This window comes from Cygnus olor, chromosome 10 (assembly GCF_009769625.2).
Source record: "Cygnus olor isolate bCygOlo1 chromosome 10, bCygOlo1.pri.v2, whole genome shotgun sequence".
Taxonomy (NCBI): Eukaryota; Metazoa; Chordata; class Aves; order Anseriformes; family Anatidae; genus Cygnus; species Cygnus olor.
Window position 1 is genome coordinate 17,604,552 of NC_049178.1, and position 17,449 is coordinate 17,622,000.

The window sequence follows — 17,449 nt, forward strand, 5'->3', positions numbered from 1 at the left end:
TGGCAATGCAAGTCATCTCCCACAATCTGATCTGGTGGCCGGAGGGTGAGTAAGCTCTTACCACCCTCCCTGCTTCTCAGCCAGCATTAAATGGACACTGTGACAGTGGGAACTGTATGACACTTCATTTCATCAGAAAATTGCAAACCTCTGATGTTCACATAGCACAATGGATTTTCTGTAACACATCCCTGCTCTCCTTAATATCAACCTGTGGGAAAAGACATCTCTACCTGTTATTTAGACCAATGTTATCCAGACTGGCATATATCTTCCTCTTCACTGCCATTGTTCTAAAGCAGAAGAGACTAGCTACAGGTTTCTACATACACAGCTGCTAATTCTATACAGCCTGAGGATCATCTGAGATGAGCAATATCACCTTTCTGCAAAGGTGTTTGCTGAAAGTTTGCAGTCTGAGAGATCACAATTACTTCAGAACTGTGATAACAGGCACACTTGCTGTCCATTATGGCTGTGTGTACTCCCAAACATTTTGGGAGGAACGTTAAATATTTTTGGAAATTCCCGGTCATCCCAATGCCACTAAAAGGGATTTTTTTTTTCCCCAAGCAATTTGGTGCCCTACTTTCCTCTTTGAAGAACAAGAAAAAGCTCATGTAGTCCAACCTAAATAGGAACATTTACCCCAGTATGCAACAAATCTCTAAGCATACATCAGTAGAAACTCCCAGCATAAGTCAGCTGCACCAGTACAAAAGGGTGCTTATTAAGCTAAAGGCAGTATATGTATATAGTATATATCCAGACTATACAGCTTCAGCAGTAATTGAGTAAGTTTAGGACAATGTGCTGAGTCTGACACTACTGTTTGAGATCAGGTAACGTACTCTGAATGTGATTTTGCTTTGTATGTCTCTACCTTACATGAAAGAAGTTGCAGGGTCTCACTATAACAGACCTTCTTTCTGCAAGGCATTAAGAAAGGAACCTTGGGAATGAATAAATTCTAGAAATTGTCTTCCACGTGAAAGTGGAAATATTTGACCTGATCTTTTTTCCCTTTCTGTTTGCTGATGAAGTGACGAGGGTGTAAAGGGCTGGCTTTGAGTGAAGGATGTAAGACAGAAAACTATAGTTTAATTGAATATTTTTCTCCAGGTGATTATTTCAGCATGTACACACCCTGAGCCTCTGCAGGGGCAAAAAGTTTTATTTTTTTTAATGACCTTTAACTTTCCACTTGGAATCACTTACAGACACAGCTCAGGGAAGCTGCAAAAGATAGCTCTTGGGCATCGAGCTCCAGCTCTGAACCAGCAGTGATCTAGACTGCAGAAAGCACAGAAATATCATCCCACAACCATTTTTGATATCCAAAAAACTTTTTTTTTCTTTTTTTCTGGGGGGGCCGTGGGGTGGACAACAACAGTTACATGCTTTTTATTAGACCTATTCTTTTTTTAGGGTAAAAAAAGCTAAAATTATTTCCCATTTTGTAAACTCTAGAAAAATGTCTTCCTGTGGTATTACAAGAACACTCATCTCAGTCTTCTGAAATTAACTTCAGATTTAATCTGTAATGGTGAATACAGTTCCTCGCTCCCAAATCTGTAGGATTTCCTAAACTCTGTATGAGCACCTGATTAGGAGGATCCTGGCAGAGTTTCATCATTCAATCTCACAGTTGTCAATGCTACCAATACCTGTTTGCTGTGGCCTTTATCCATGTTTGATTAAAATAAACACAAACAGGTTGATCAGTAGACAAAAATATAGGTATTTATGTAACACATGCCAGATTGTCTCTGCGTTCCTGAGGCAGTTATGAGGAGTTAATGTTAGACACAAGAAAAACTGGATCCAATCAATCAAATTTCAATCCAAAGTTAGCTTTGATAAGAAGAGTGTTTATTTCTCCACCACTATTTGGATGGTGAAATAGTTGTGCTTGAATCCTGTAAACTATCTTCTCCTGGGCACCAAAAAGGCTCTAAAACACCCCTGAAACCAGGGCCCCTTTTGTGAGGTATGTTACAATGAACATGGGTTGATTCTGTCTCGATCATGCTGTCTGGCTCTCTGCTGGTAGCAAACTCCTCACACCAACCTCCTCGCATGTGGTGGAGTTTCCTCAGCTTCTCAGCAATTAATTCCCTTGCAGGAGTTTGTGTGGGTCTGCAGACCCCTTATCTCAGCTGTGTACACCAGGACTTGGGAGGAGAGAGGGAAGGAGAGGAGCAAGGCTCAAAGCTTTCTGTAAAACTTCCGTTAAGCTCCTGTTGTCTTTGCTTCATGGATGAACAGTTATAGGGCTGCCCTTAACAAAGAGGTGACAGAGTTTAATTTCACACCTATCATAAGCAGCCATATGATTTCCCAAAGGAGCATGTGGACTGCTGAAACCTGCAGCCTTTGGTGGAGCTGCTCGGCTGCCATGGTGATGATGACAGGCATGGAGTAAGGCCTCAACAGGGCCTCAACAGGCACTAGAGTTCTCTGGCCTTATCTTGCCCTAGGGCTTTTCCGTAAGTTGTCACTGATATAACAAAATACAAAAATAAAAATAAAGACATATAAATAAGTGGAGACACCCTGCTGCCAAGTTGGGAAAGCGAGGAGTCAAGAGTTCTGCTTCCAAACTTGCAGCTCTCTCCCAAGACGTGGCCCTGATTCAGGGTGGTAGCCGTAGCCATGGTGCAAGCAGCCACTGTGATGCAAGGAGTAGTTTATGATGCTAGCGGTAGTTATAACAGTGGCCATAGAAGGGAACCTACTGGTTCAAGGAGACCTTGGAGAGGCAGGTGGGCAGGGGGTACAGCCCATGGCATGGATCCCACCAGCTCCTGAAGACCAGCTCTCCTCCTGCCTGCAGAGCTGAGCCTTCCACCCCAGTAGAGATGCAGACAGAGCGTATGAAATCCCATGGAGATGAGGTCAGGAGTTTAACTTTCTACCCTCACTCTTTACCTAGTCACACAAAACTTCAGTTATTTCAGGAGTAAGAACTGAAAGTAGCTTTAAGGCTGTTTTCTGCCATTTTTGCTGCAGGGATCCCCTTTGCTGTCAAGTTCAGTTAACATTTGTTTAAACAAGAGATGTAGATACCTGATAAGTGGCAGCACCTGGCTTAAAGATGCATTATGGACAGCAGAGAGTAAACAGAGCAGCTATAAGATTCCAGTGTGCAGAGGTCAAGACAACATCTGTTTTGCCTCGTGTACATATTCATACATAGTTTTCTGTTCTAGAAGTCACTCAAGCATCTAATAACTTCCTGCTCCAGGTGATGTTTCAGCAAATTGTTTTCCTGCTCCAGTTCAGTCAGGATTTTTCTAGCTTTGACAGAGTGGCTAAAATATCTACAGACTCCGCAAGTCACCCCGGCATAATTGCAATGTCACAAGTTTCAGGCCGGGAGCCAGAAACAAACAAGTTCAGCCAGGCAGGGAGGGGATGTATGCAAAGCCAGCAGTTAGAAGAGCATATGCCAATCCAGCACTGCTGTCAGAAACGTTAGAGCTGTGGGTCAGCCAGCCACCCTCTCCACAGCTGCATTAAATATTGGCTACAAAACCTGGTAGTTTGTCCTTAATACATTGCCTCAGAGTCTGTGGTATGGAGGTGGGCTGGGAAGCCATCTTTTACTTTCAGTGCTACCAAAGCAAATAGTGACTTGCCTCATACCTTGCCTGCACCTATCAGTTTTCACCCTTTTAAATAGTGAGTGTTGGGTAAAGCCATGGGTTAGTCCACAGAGGCCTTGGGTTCAGCTCCCTCTCAGGGCCAGGGTGTAGACATGTTGTTCCAATAAGCATCTCCTAAGTCATTAGCCCCATTTAAGCCTGAAGGTTTCATATTCCACAAATAAGGACTTCACGTTCTGTTCCTAATAATTAGTAATTAAATGAGTGTGTCTGATATTATATTTTAGTATTTGTGTTGCAGTAGCAGCTAAAAACCCCACCAAGATCAGGGCTCCCTTGCACTGAATAAAGATACAGTGAAAAAACAGATTGTAGATAAGAAACATATATTGTAAATAATTAACACCAAAGGCAAAAAAAAGCAGTAATTTGATCCATCCTTCTGTCGTGCTTTTTTTCTCACCCGTCTTCTGTATCCTTACAGACTCATGCTCATCTAGTTCATTTTTGTAACTCGACTTCTTCATCTTTACCTAATTATTTTTCTTTCGCCACTGGTAAAGGAAAAGTAGGTGCAATAGCAAGCAATATGAACAATGCACAGTTTGGGGTATATAGGCATCTGTATTCTGGTGAAAAATGGCACAGATGCCAGCTCAGATGGATACTTGTGACATAACTGTGTGTGTATGTGGTGTTATCACCCATTTGCCTGTGATATTTCCTTCAGCAGAACTGAAATACTTTAATCTTCCTCCAGTTTGTCAGTTGGTTTATTAAATGTTTATTCATTTTCTTTGCATTTGCGATGGAGCTGAAATTAGCACGTCCATTTTCTTGTTTAAACAAGAGAAACTTCAGTGTAAATAACATCTCGTCACACAAATGCATTTTTGTCCTTCTACTGATGTCAGAACAAAATGAGGGATGATATTTGTGGGGGGAGGGAGGAGGGGACAGGGACAACCTCTTCCCTAAAACCAACAGAGGGAGCACAAACCTTTGGGTTTTTTGCATCTACAACATCTTAACCTTCCCAGTGAGAGCATGGTGGGTTTAAAACTATAGAAATATCTAGATTCTTAAAAACTACTTCTCTTGACTGCAACAGCCTGCACAAATTTGGGATTTAGCTAGTTGTTTTCAGGAACGTTCCTGCTGTTGGAAAGTACTGATCTTTGCTCTGGAGCAATGAGGAGTGTTATTTCATCTTCTTGTTGCTCAGCGTCTTGGATTTCCATTGACTTTTTTTCAAATACTTAAAGGTACCTCTCTGGCCATCCCCACCCTGCCATGGTGCCGCTCTGTGGCTGGACAGGCTCTGCTCTCTTCTGCTGAGTGACTCACGCCATGCCGAGGAATCTGCCTTTCCCACAGCTCATTGTGCAATGCCTCTTTTGAACATTTGGGTAAAAATATCATCTGTTAGAAATGGAAAGCTCAAGTAGTCTGCAATTAAATCATGAAGATAGTCCTGTTCCTCCTCTCTTCATAACAGGCTTTTATCATTTGGCCTTATTTTTTACATATGAACAACTGCTATTTGGGCTAGCTCACAAAGTGTTATCTGGGATGTTTAGGGGTAGTTTCTTAGAGCTGCAGAAGGACAGTGAGACAGGTTCACTGGTAACATATGTTAGCATATCTCCATGGGAATCAGTGGAGCTATAGAAATGAGATGGTAAAATTATTATCAGTTGTAGTTGTGCTTGGGTGTCCCTCTCGAACACAATTCTCCAATTCCAGCACAGCTTGTTAAGAAAGATGTAGGTACTTGGATGTCTGTGGTATCCTAACAGAGGACAGAGTCGATGGGCAGAGCCACTGGCCCTGAGCAAAAGCTGATTGCAGCTGGCCCCATGTCTAAATACATGGTTCTTCTTCTGAATTGTTTTTGACTTAATTTCAAGACCATCTTTGCAACTGCAGCACAGAAGAAACCTTAGAAGTTCACAGGAAACATGCACGGGAGATATTAAATGCCAGGAAACTTGCCACCATTTCCACCTGTGCCCAGTTTGTGTAGCTTACAGACATGCAGGAGGCTGCAGCCAGCCCCACAGTCGGGCAGCCAGACAGTGCTCAGCAGGACAGGAGGCCTCCTCCCCCTTCTCACCTGGGTGTTTGAAGTCAGGCAGGCCTCCATGTGCGCAAGGGTATTGTGCAATGTATAGCTGTGTGGTTTACTATGAAACATTGCCTCTTTTTCCACAGTTGTGTAAGGTTCAGGCCTCTATCTATTCAGACATTTAAAACAAGTGACCAGATGCTGCAGGCTTACAAAAGCACTACACATAGCCAGCTGTGCCGTATAAATCTTAGATTTTTTTTTTTTATCATCAAGCTGTGGTTTGTTTGTGGTGTCTCATTTTTCCATCAGCTAGACATTCCTGTCCATGCTTCCCATTTATTTGTTGGGATCACATAAAAACGTAGCTTTATTTATGCATATGCTCTAATCCAGAACATAAACTGCTGCAGCCGACTCATCATGTATTGTCTGAGGGAATGCACATCGTAAAGCGCATACGTCACAGCAAGAGGTTTCTTATAACTCTGCGCAGTCCTTTTAACTGGATCTCTGCTTTGGCCATCTGTTCTTTAATATTATAATGGATACTTCACACTTATCGCTGCTTTTGTTTGAGGATCTCTCACTTCTTTTCAAAGATGATTAAGTATTATTATTATCTCAGTGTAACTGAGGCACAGACAAGTTGGGTGACTTGCCAAGGTGATCTGTTTGGTGAGTGTTAGAATTAGACTTGCACCTTCAACTTTCTGTTTCTTATTCCTCATTGCTTCATACAGTTGCAAGTGTGCTTTCAGTCAGCCTGTGGTAACACATCATATCCTTCAACCTGTTCTTTGACCCAAATACTAGCATTTGGGTCAAACAAATATTCTCCAGTTTGGCTACCAGAATATCATGCCTGGATACAGTACAAAAACCTTGGCAGATTTCAGCACCTGCAAATATTCTCAAAAAAGTCTTCATTAAAATTTTTCCAAGTAGTCCAACTCCAGTGCTGACATTTCCAAAGGCTCAGGTCTAGCACCATGTGCAAATAAGTGAGGTTTGGGGATACATTTCACAGGATGGTTGAGGTCAGAAGGGACTTCAGGAGGTCATCTGGTCCAACCCCCCTGCTCAAGCAGGGCCACCAAGAGCTGGTTGCCTAGGAATTTAAGCAATTAATTTTCTATAAGTCTTGACTAAAGTACATGTAGAAATGGCTAATGATGAACAACAACAAAAATTTATGATTTATCACTTCCATTTTTAAATCAAATGTGTCAATTTTCACCTTCTGATGTTTTTGTTGGTGTTTCCAGGGACACCCATGTGGCAACTTTGGATGTGTTTAAATGCTTTGGTTTAGATGCAACAAGGTACATAGGCAAAGATGCCTGTACAAAAACAACCATGTGTGTTACAGTCATGAGCACTGAACTAGAAGAAAATGGAATTCAATCTATGAATGCATAGATTATGCAAATTGCAAAATATTCCTGTGTAGCATTAGGAATGGCTCTTAGCCCAGCAGCTCCACTTCTGAAGGCCTGAGATAACTGGCCTTCTGAGATAAAACCAGGCAAGCTTCAGCGATCACCCTCTCTACAGGTACAACCAAGACAATAACACTAGTTTTCCCAGGATTGCCCTACTTCAAGGGTAGGAGGCTTTTAAATAAAGATCAAATATACTGCACATGTATCTTGAGGAAAGAAAGGCCTCAAGCTTTGTCTGCTTGGAAAGGGCAGTGCATAGCCCAGGTACCCAAATGCAAGGCTGGAATGGCAAACGTGGAGTTTAGAGTCAAGCCAGTGACTCACTAATAAAACTAAAGTGATTCAGAGAGTGGGGTTGATGGCCTGGGGCTGAGGTGTTCAGCCACAAATTCTGTGAATTCAGACTACTACACGCTGGAAGTGCATATATCACAAGCTGAAGTTTTCCCGCACCTTTATGAGCAATTGCCAGGCAATTTTGCAGAATAAATAAGTAAATAGCGGCACAGAGTGCTATTTCTAGAGAATTTACAAATTGAAGGAAGATGAATAACTGCAGAGAAGTATGTGTGCAACATATAAGATAATCATCTTAACACTGCTGGTGGCACTGTCATTGTGTCACCGTTCAATTAATGAAGGTGCTATACTAGAGATTAACTGTTTTATCTATGCATCCATCCAGCAAAGAGATGGTCGTGGTAGCATTCGCCTCATGGGTGGGCCAAGATAAATGCACTCTGTGTTTCTTTACCAGTCCCTCTTCATGAGTAAATGCCCTGGCATCTGCTCCCAAACTGTTCCCATCCTGTTCAGAAAACTGACCTGCATATAGATTGGTCTTAATGATCAAATGTTTAAAAATTCATTGCACAAGAACAGCTGAAAGCAGTTGATTGGTTTGAACTTTATTGTATGCACCTTGATTCCCAGATCTGCAGTAAAGGGGAAGGTCAGCTGGTAAACATTTGAGCATTTAAAAATAAAAAGGGATGGATTTCCCGCTACCCAGGCCTTTTATGTTCAACCTCAGTACAAACCTGGATGTACTGAGGTATTTCTCATGTGTATGATTTAAATCCACCTGGACACTGTGGGCCACATCTTCCCTCAGCTGGTGTAAATCAGCATATTTCCTTTGAAGTTAATGAAGAAAAGCTAACTTTGCACCAGCTGAGGATCTGGCCCAGTGTTACTGTAACTTATTATTTTAAGGATCCACAGATATTCCAGAGAAACAGCAGAGCATTTAGAAAGACAAAGTTCCTGACCTGATCATTCTAAAAGCACAGTCTTTCAAGACATTAATTGCCTCAAATTCCCTGTGACAAGCTGAGCTGGAAAACTCAAGATGGGGCCAGGCTTAAAGTTATACATAAGGACTGAGAGTGAATGATATACCAAAGAAATCAAGATGAGTTGTTAATATTCTCCCCTCTTCTTGATTTATTTATTTATTTATTTTAAATATAAATTTCAAATATATTTTTATTCTATTTTAATATTGAAAAATCAAAAGAAATTTAATTAGCATTAGTAAAATGTGAAGAGTGTGAGAACAGCAAACACCATCTTCATTTCTCAAAAAACTTGCCACATTTGAGAAACTGGATAAGACTAGGAGAAAACCTGCCATAAGTGTGATTTTTAGGTAGATTGCATGTGAAAGAGTTGCATGGATATCCCAGGCCCTGGTAACATTAGCAGGGCAGGAACAGTGACAGAGAGTTGATTTGCCTTTTGGGAACCTGATGGTTTTCTCTTGATTGGCCTTCGCCATAGGTGAGAGAAGCCCAGAATTTACTTGACCTGAGGATGCAGCCGTGTGGTAGCAAATTGCTCAGCACTGCCACAAATCAGTAAATAAATATAATGTGTTCTGCAAAGACATCTGTACTTTGTCAGTCTAATTGGGAGCATTTTGTCAGTCTAATCTGGGAGCATTAGGTGATGCACGTTCCTCTGTCTTTGATCCCACTGCCTTAGAGTATATTTTTCTCTTAAGTAACTGGAGCAAGCCTTAATCACACACACCTGTTAGGACACCACAGTGGTGACACCCAATCCATGGAGCAGGGGGACTGCCCCAAGAAGGGGTAACTCCCAGTAGTTCACTTCTGCTTTGGCCGTGCTGCCACGATGCAAATATCCCATAAGGAACATTTACCAGGTGTAGCAGCATTTCCCCAGTAAATCAGGCTTGAAATGTGTTGGAGAGTATATGGCCCAAGTGCTTAGGGGCTCCTGAATGCAAACCCATGGGCTACCTCAATTCTACTTCAGCTCTTTCACACAGGGTCTTAGTGGCAGTGAGCTTAAGGCTGAGTTTCACCAACCCTGCTCCCACCAATGCCAGAGATAAAACTCAACTTCGTGCCTGCAAAGTCCAGGTCAGTTCTTACCAGCTTGAGTTCCAGGATTTATTATTGCTGTCTTCCAACAAATACATGAAATTCACTTTAGTTCAAATCATTCAAGCATGGCAACTCTAATAATGATGTTTTAATAGTGTCTACAGTGTTGAAGTTTGTTGAAATCTGATATCTGACACTAGCTAATATAAGCAGTATCATCCCCTTTTTAATAAAACTGTTACTTTAATGAGGAACTCAGTTGTACTTTACTGATAAAGACTAATGATTTTAAACATGACTTCTTCCTCCTGTATTTGTGATTTTCATTTTAACCAAGATTACTCTGTTATTTCAGCATACAAGCAGTAATGTTCTCCCATCTAAGTACATTTTGTTCACCTCAGAGAATTTAGGTAACTAATTATACAGAACTACTGAGGCGGTTACTGTTTGCTTCCTGTTCTATTGCATAGTAATATAAGTTTTCTGTAATGGAACAAAAATAATCCAAATTCTTTGCTCTGTATTCCAGTGGCTCCCTTTTAAAATGCTTGGTTATGTTGTCTGCAAAGTTTTTTGTAATGAGGACTCTGGATCAGCTTAACAAGGTTAACATTGTTTGGGGGGTCGCAGATGTGGACTTTACATCGTTTTTAATGAAATCAAGCCCAAAAGAGGCTCAATAAACAAATGACAATGTTTGGAAAAGAGAGGAACTCATTTCCTTTGATAGGGTGCAGGGAATTTAACCAATCTGTGTTTATAATTACTGTCTGGTTTAGTTAGTGCGAAAGAATCTACTTGTTACCAAATTATAAATAAACAAACTAGACCTGCTTTTTCCCATTCTGCAGCAGTCATGTTAGAGTTTATTTTCTTTTTATTTGACTACAGAGCACTTACTGTATGCTTAATGCTTAAATTGTTTTGGGTTTCTTTTTGTCTCTTTTATGCATATACTGCTACTTTTGAAATTCTGGACTGTTTTGCAAAATTTGCACCTTGTCATTTTATTTTTTTTTTTAAATACTTCTACTCTATCAAAAACATCATTGTTAGTTAAAAATAGTCTGTAGCAGAGGGGAGGAAAATCTGTTGTCCACATTTTGATCCTTGGTAATTTACCAAAGATATCATTTTTCTTGGCAGTCTTCTGTATAGGCTAAGTTGCTACTGCTTAGTTAATTGTAAACCAAAATCAAATTAACAGTCTTTGCAGATTTTGGCTGCTACAAATGTAGAATTTCAAGCAAATTAAAAATCCAACATTTGGACCACCTAAATTGACACAATTTACTCTCATGGAAATTAGAGATCTAATTTTCAGTTAGTTAGAGTTGCAGACACCTTTAATATAACTAATTTTTGTATAGTTCTTGGAATTCGTAGTCATGATTTATGATTCCTTTTTCTTCTTAATTCTTTCCATGAAATATGCAGGTTTCATTTTAAAATTTATTTCCATTTATTTGGAAATGAATTCACTTCAATTTTGCATCAGCCATAATTAACTGTAAGATACATTTTTGTTGCATTTATATAGAAGTCATTTAAATTACAATTTCTGCTATCTAATGGTAGTCTCAAAGGTACAACATTATTTAGCAAGTGAGTATTTTTGTTTCTTTGTTTCTTTGCATAATATGTATTTTTATGATTTAATTCATTCTTTGTAGTCACCACCAGATTTTTTTTTTTTTTTAATCTGGGATGTGAATTTACCTTTGTTTTGGAAATTGCATAAATCTATCAGGAAATTCTGAAAAATCAATAAACTAATTTTATAGTTAGAGATGTGTAAAGCAGTAAGCACTTTCCAGATGTGGCTGGGGATGGAAGCAAAGAAAACTGCTCTGTTCTAGGAGAGGAAAAACTGTTGACATTTCTTTGAAGTATAATCTCTTTTGTTTATTTGGGTTTTAATAGCTTCCAGCAGTTAGCTGCATATTTTTAAACTGATGTTGCTTGCATACTTATTTGCTAAGGTTTGTGAGTGGCATTCATTGACTGCCATATGTTTGAAGGCTAACCTGTATGTTGATGAATGAATGAGATTGATGAGGAGAAGAGAGTTTTAGCTAGAGATGTGCTCCGCTAAAATGTTAGATCCACATATTACCTGAACTCTGAAGGTATTTGAAATTCAAACAACCAAAGCTGGATTTCACAACGGTTTATTTCATTTCTGACTTTACCGCTGTTTACCCAAAACTTTAGGCACTATGCAAGAATTAAAATATGTAGGTAGAAAGTCTAATACCTTCAGCCGAGTGTTTTAGATTGCCATTTTTCTCCAATTAGAAATTCTCCCCATTAAAATTTACGTTGAAAGTAGCTAATCACACCACATCAGGGGACCCCACTTAAGACATCGTTCTTTCCTCAAAGGCCTCTGATCCAACAAATGTCCTTGTTCTTCCCAGACTAGGGAGCATTTCAGATTGGAAGCTGGATGCCATTCATTGAATCATGTTTGACATTAACTAGGATCTTAAAACACCATTCTCACTTTCCTTTGCCAGAATTGCTAAACTATTACAGAAAAATTAGCTTGTTCATAGAGCACTGCAGATTAATATTTCTGAATAAAACCTTTCTCTAACTTGTTCTTTGATGGAGTATGCATTTTTGGGGGGCTAAATATACTAAAGATTTTAGATACTTAATTCTATAAGTTTTGGTGTGAAATAAGTGCCTATATATCTTCTGGAAGGCTGTACCTTATGGTCCAGCACCCACTTGAGTCAATAGGAAGCTTTCCATGTTGGATGAAACCCATTGTCTCTCTCCACCTCCTTTAGCCCATCTGTAAAATGGGAGTAGAAATACTTATCTAAATTTATAATGAGATTTCAAACTATTGGACTGGAAAGCTCTACAGAAGTGTGAAGCCCTAATGAAGAGGAGAGCAATTATCCCAAATGTATGAATTTGCAGTGTAAGAGTTTTTAAAGTCATTATGATTTCATAGTATAAATGTACCTATTCAAAAGAATGGCTTTACAAATCATTTATTACTGTAATAACAGCTATTTTGAGCTGAGATATCAGGGTGTAATCCAAAGCCCATTAAAGTCAGTGGAAAGATTCCTACAGATGCTAGTGCATTTTATGTCTGTTTTTAAGCACATGCTTAATATTAAAGTCAAAGAGACTTAAGTGTCTACCAGAAGTTAAGTGCTGAAACAGGCCCTAGTCCTTTGTCTCATCCTAGACAAAAATGCTTTCTGAATGAGGCTTCGTAAGGCAACATAAATCAACCATCATGCAAACTACTCTGTGTTCTTCACCTTCTGTGTGTGTTATTCTAGTCCACCAGGTGATCACTGGCACCGCTGGGAGTACTAGCATGGAGTTGGCATTGCACCTTGTAACTTCCTTGCCCAGCAAATATGTGTGCAGCTTATTAAATATTAAATGGGTTATTAAAAATATTCATGTGACAAGCAAGTTTTACACACAAATCATTATAGCTGGTCTAAGTGGCTGAAAAGGGGGTTGACATTGAAAAATGAAAACTATTTTGGAAAGTAAGTGGAAACTTAAAAAAAGAAAGAAAGAAACAACTATATACAAGCTCTTGACATTTCCTAATGATTTATATAACATACTGCATGAGAATACAATTTAATTTGATTTCAGATGTAATGCCAGCTGTTGCCAAACTCCAGCAAACAGTAAGCATTTCAGATTGAGAGGGGCTTAATTTTTTTTGCTACAAAAATAAATAAGATCGAGAACTAACTTCTCACTCAGTCCAATCAATAATTTTTATTACTTACAAGGATGCTATTGGCTATAAAATGCTTTCTCTGGGGAAAGTCTCTTTATAGAAATCCAGTGCAGCATTTCTGTTTCAAGAAAGTATCTAATTGTCCTAAGTGCTTTAAAAGTACAAACACCAATTATGTATGGTTTGATACATTTTAATGGTCTGTGATTTCTACAAATTAAAGGTCAGGGAGCTTAGCAAATGAACTTCTATTTGGTTTCTGGTTTGGAATCCATCACTAAACAATACTCCTTACACATTAGTAATAAAATTATTCTAAATGATGCTACTTGAACAGTTGCTGTAGCTACATATTAAGATTTGTTCTGTTTTTCATGTGTTTTCCATCAAGGAAGTCTGTGGTTACCTTCCTGATTCTGCTGGACTGGAAAAACATAGCTAATATGGTGTGATCTGGAGAAAGCTTTGATGCAGGGGCTTTACAAATAAACCTCCAGATGCCATATGGTTTACATTCATCTCTCAATTTATTTCCTATAAATGTCTATTGAATATTCCATTGAACCAACACATGTGAAACTAGAGCTGGAAAAGAGAGCGAGGTATAGAATGCTTTGTGGCAGCATGTGATTATCATATTTCTTTTCCAATATTGCTACCAGCCTTAAACGCACGGTAAATTAGTCAAATGCCAAAGTTCTCAGAGTTAGGGAGGAAAATAAAGAAACAATATTTTAAACCTTACAAAAACAAACACTCCTCTCTCACATGTTGTAATGTATCTTGTGCACTAGAGGTAGTTCTTCTTTGCAGTAAAACTAACTTGTGTATTTGGTTTCTGTCGTTAGAAAATTAAAGTTTGGGGAAGTCAGTTATGGGAAAGAAAATGCTGTTAAAACTTTGCAAAGGAAAAACAAATGGAGGAATGAGAAGCTTAGATGTATATTTGGGCTTGATTAACTAATACCTTGTATCAGATCTCCCTGCCCTTCTTGGTTTCTCTTCTTTCTGAAGTCAGGCAGTGTAACTTAAACATGTCTGACTAGCAAAGCACCGTCAATGGGCCTTTCTTAGAGCTGTATTTATTCAGGAAGAAGTCCACTTCTCCAAATGTTCCTCATGGTGTAAGTTTTGAGTCCAAAAGAAACTCTGCATGTATTATTTGGAGCTTTTCTTATCTCTTTGAGCCCCAACACCCCATGTCCCTCAGCCCCTGCTCAGAGTACGCTGTCTCTAGGAGCTTGGCTATTGGAAGCCACCTCTGAAAATTAAAAGAGAAGGACCCCATCTGGGCACAGATGAGGAAAAAAGCGTCTGTTGAGATGTACTAATTTGTTTTACAGAGCTAAACTTTTCCGTAACCCTATTTTAACGAACTTACCAGCTTGGACTTGTAGTTTATGTTGATCAAAGGAAGGTATTTCTGTGCTGCATATAGAGGAGTTTCTCTCTCCATCCAAGACAAGTTAGTTTGCATTTATCCATGCTTCAGTCCAAGACTGAATATGAATTTCTCACCTACACAGAGTGTCTACACAAGGCCTAAAACCTGCTTAAGTGTTGCTTATGCCTTACCAAGCTTATTAGCCCAAATGCCATGGAGAGGAAACTTTTTGTCTTTGAATTCTTGAAATTATTACTTTATCTGGAGGACTCAGTCCTCCATACAGTCTGCACTGTTCCTCTATAAGTTTATTCTACCTAAAAGCAAATCTTCAGATCACTGACCGAAAGTATTAGAAAATTACTATTATTTAATTAACTTTATGATACCAAGTTGAAAAGCCCTGGGTCAGCAGCAGAAAGTCCTATTCATTGTAGCTGAAAAACAGCTTTCATTATAACGCACAGGCAATAAATAGCAAAAACAGGAAAGCAAACCAAATCCACAGATGAAAAATAAGGTAACAAAATTTTTTACTCAATGCATCATCCTCTTATGTTCCACTGAGAATAGGGTTGGGAAATCCTATATTTAACATACTAAACTTTGATGTCTTCTACAGGGATATTATTCAGATATGTTTGCTTGAAGAGATGAATGGAAAAAAAATCTCTTTGTTTATCCTCAGCCATAAAAGATGTTAGATACACTTTGCGTGTATTTTCCATGGGTTTTGTCTGTGTTTTTGTTGTTGTTGTTGTTGTCGTTGTTATTGTTATTGCAAAACAGAAACTGCCAGATGCTGCTGGGCAGAAACATTAAGAGTTTCATTTGAGAAATAAGATATTGGATTACTAAAATTAAAAAGGACAGAAAAATAGACTCCTACATAGTTGCAGCGGCCATGCACAGGTTCTGACAAGAGTATTGTATTGCTAAGAAATTTGTCAAAACAACTTGCATTAAAAAAAAAAAAGGAAAAAAACAACTGCTGGCAAACAAATTACATTATATACCAGTGTGGAAATGTCAGTCCTTTCCTATTCAAGTCCAAGTGCAATAAAAAAGGACTTTTTACTGTTCCCATGTACAGTAAATGTAATAATTTTTATTTTTGTGAAGTGTTATCATTTCTACTAAATTTCCTCTCGGTGACTCACCCCAGTTTCTTTTCTTGGCAGTTTGGTACTACAGTATCCTCTTGTATTAAAAAAAAAATAAATAAATACATGATAGAATGGAGATTTTCTAGCACAATAAAAATGGCAATTTTAACACATCCTTATATGTCCCATCAGTTTTGAGAGGCATGAAGCCGAGCTGCAATGGTGTGAACCCTCTTCCTCCTTCCTGCCAACTGCCCTATTCCTGCCCCTCCAGACCACATCCTGGACAGCCTTTTCTTTTAATTTGTCCTTTAGTCCTTAAAGCAGTGATTAGTTCCCAAGTACAACAGCAGCATGACATGCTCAATTTAAAAAATACTCTCAACAAGTACCATAGGAGTCCTGGAAATGGGCACATCAAAAATGAGGATTCCAGGATTTTCTCCATTTGACTTCCTATTTCCTTTGCTGCCTGATCCCACATGGGCCCTGATACACTCATTTCAACCCCAAAAGCTCTGCTGCTAGCCTATGCCTTACTCTTCCAGAATCAAATCTCTGGGTAGCAAAGCTATTTAAAAATACCACTCCTGTTTGTCCTCACCTCTACTTTCTTCTCAGAGCAAAATCTTGTCACAGTTCCCAGGCACTGAGCTGCTGGGAATGAGAACTCTTTCCAAAGGCTGGGTGGAGCTGCTGCCCTTGTGCTGGTGTCCCTATGTGGATGTCTCCTACGCATGTCCAGCGAGGGTGACGAATCAGAGGTGTTGTGGCTCTGCTTGCCTCTCTTTGCCCAAAAGGAGATGGCCTGCATTGACAAGAGAGTGTCCCCATTTCCACTGTGTCTCGTGAAATCTGCTTAGCCTGATGGCATAACAGAGCTAACCCAGTTACAGCATTGTAAACCAAGCTGTTGCATAAGTTTGTACCTCTTGCTTTGTACCTCCTAGTGCTCAGTCACATGTCAGCTGTTTAGAAATAATTAAACGTGTTATAAGTGCTTTCTTACATTCTTCCATGGTGGTCAGCCAACTGTTCGTATTCAGCTGGTATATTAAAGTCTTTCTAGATGTTTTTTCTTACATGTTTAAGGTTTTCAGTCACACACTTCTATGATCACACTGGAATGATGGCTCTGCTGTCTTTGTCCCAGGCAGAGCCTGCCAAAGATCTCTTCCGAGAATGACCTTACTCAGCTGAAGCAGCATGGAACAAACTCTCTAGCCTGCTAGGAACTGCGATCTCCCCTGAATAGTTTAGCTAAAGAAAAGGAAAAACATCCCAGGGTCATACCTTGAACTCTCCATTAGATGCATGGCTATGGGAACAGCCTACTTGGTAGCTTCAGCATTTAGGAGGGGAAGGAATAAGGACAGACACATCTCCTACCTCTCAGAGCCACAGGAAAGGAGGCACCATGTCCTGGGTGGAAAAGTGGGAGGAGAAATGAACAGTCCAGCTCTGACACTAGGCAGATGGGGAGGAAGAGATATAGGTGGTGGTGTTGTTTGTTTGTTAGGGTTTTTTGTTTGTTTTTCACTGGGGTTGCAAAACAGTGAATTCAGCCAGGATTTACACTTACACCCACCTTTCTCATCACTTAGTCTAACACTTCATTCTCTAAGATCCCAGTAAACTGTTGCCTAACAGTGGAAGCACTGAAATTCAGAGGGTACTACGTTAAGACTCTCAAAGTTTGGCATACCCAGGTGCTTGTTAGTTTTCACAGTGTTTGGCAGTCCAGAATGTAT

General features: G+C 39.5%; 1 long non-coding RNA gene across 1 annotated transcript in view; it reads left to right on the forward strand.

The window, feature by feature from the left end:
* Nucleotides 1-2,717: 2,717 nt before the first annotated feature.
* LOC121075360 overlaps nt 2,718-17,449 on the forward strand; it is a 34,978-nt gene continuing 20,246 nt past the window's right edge. The window contains exon 1 of the long non-coding RNA XR_005822924.1: nt 2,718-2,897. This is a non-coding gene — a long non-coding RNA (uncharacterized LOC121075360). The remainder of the gene's footprint in view (nt 2,898-17,449) is intronic.